Here is a 1,479-nt window from a genome sequence, read left to right on the forward strand (position 1 = left end):
GGGGTGGGGATGGGGCAGGCCTGTGTGGTGTACCCTTTTAGAGCCATCTTGCTCCACCCCTAAAATTAATCTAATTTTGCATGGACAGGATTGTAATCATTGCAATGAAACGAAATATGATAGGATGAGTGTAAAGCTGATATTCTTCCATGTAAATCTCACAATAAAAACTTAAAAACAAAACAAAACAGAGAATGACAGGGGAAACACTGGACCGCAAGGTGTGCAGTTCAAATTCACCAGCTGCTCCTCAGAAACCCTATACAGAACCTACTCAAATGGCACTTAACAACAACAACAAGAAGCTGTACCAGGAGAATGCAAGCAATGGGCTTAAATCTCAAGGCATATCATAAGAGATGATTCCCAAGAGGCAGAGTGGCTCCATTTGATTTTTACTGCTCTCCTCTCTCTCACAACATGTCCAGAGTAATTTGAACATGTTATCAGGAGGGACGAGTCACTGGACAAGGATATTATGCTTGGTAAAGTCGAGCGTCAGTGAAAAAGAGAAAGCCCCTCAATGAGATGAATTGACAGAGTGGCAGCAGCAATGGGCTCAAACATAACAATTGTGAGGATGGCACAGGACCAGGCAGCATTTCATTGTGTTGTATCCAGGGTCACTAGGAGTCAGAATTGATTCAGTGGCACCGGGCAACAACAATAACCTCTCTCTCATTCAAGAAACAGGAACTGGAACAAATTCAACATGGATTACTAGTGTGCTCCTTGCTTCTTTGGGTCATTGTGGACATGGGGACAGGTGGACATACGTGTTGCAATTACTCTCTGCCCTGCTGCCTCCAGTGGGGAAAGCTGGTTAACTATTACCATGCTAAGCAACCTCACCCCTCCCAGATCCACAATCCACAACTCTCTGTTGCCCATCCTCTCTCCCATTGGTCAAGGCAGAGACCTCCTCTCTACCCAGTGGCAGGCACCAAGGCCCGCCTACCTACACCCTGACTGGTGGGTAGGAAAGGTGACCAGATACCACAATGGCTGGCAGGAAAAACTACCCTAGCGATGACACTGTCTTGGCCGGTCCTCCCCATTTGGCGCTGGCCCACCTGCCATCACCATCACCATAAACCCTGAGGTTGTTTTGGTGTCACCTCCTCTGTCAGAGTCAGGGGGTGTGCTTTGCACCCCTACTCATCACCCCCCCCCCCGAGTGATGCCACTGATTTTTGCTGTGCCACAAACAGCACTATTCTACTGCCACTGGTAAATACAAGGTAGTAGGTACCCCAAGCATCATTGTCCTCACAACCCACCCTGGTGCCTTTTGCTGCTCATCTTTGGCTCTCTATGGAGAGGACACCCTTGCTGCATTGCTTCTGTGACATTGAAATTTAGTGGTAAAAAGCAGGTGCTTTAGGTAGAGTCTGCACTGAATAGTTTTCATCTTGTCTAGATGGGTCTGGTGAAAGGAGATGGGGATAAGATTCTTATGATTCAATAGTGAGTAATTGT

Source organism: Chrysochloris asiatica, unplaced genomic scaffold, assembly GCF_000296735.1.
Source record: "Chrysochloris asiatica unplaced genomic scaffold, ChrAsi1.0 scaffold00308, whole genome shotgun sequence".
Lineage (NCBI taxonomy): Eukaryota > Metazoa > Chordata > Mammalia > Afrosoricida > Chrysochloridae > Chrysochloris > Chrysochloris asiatica.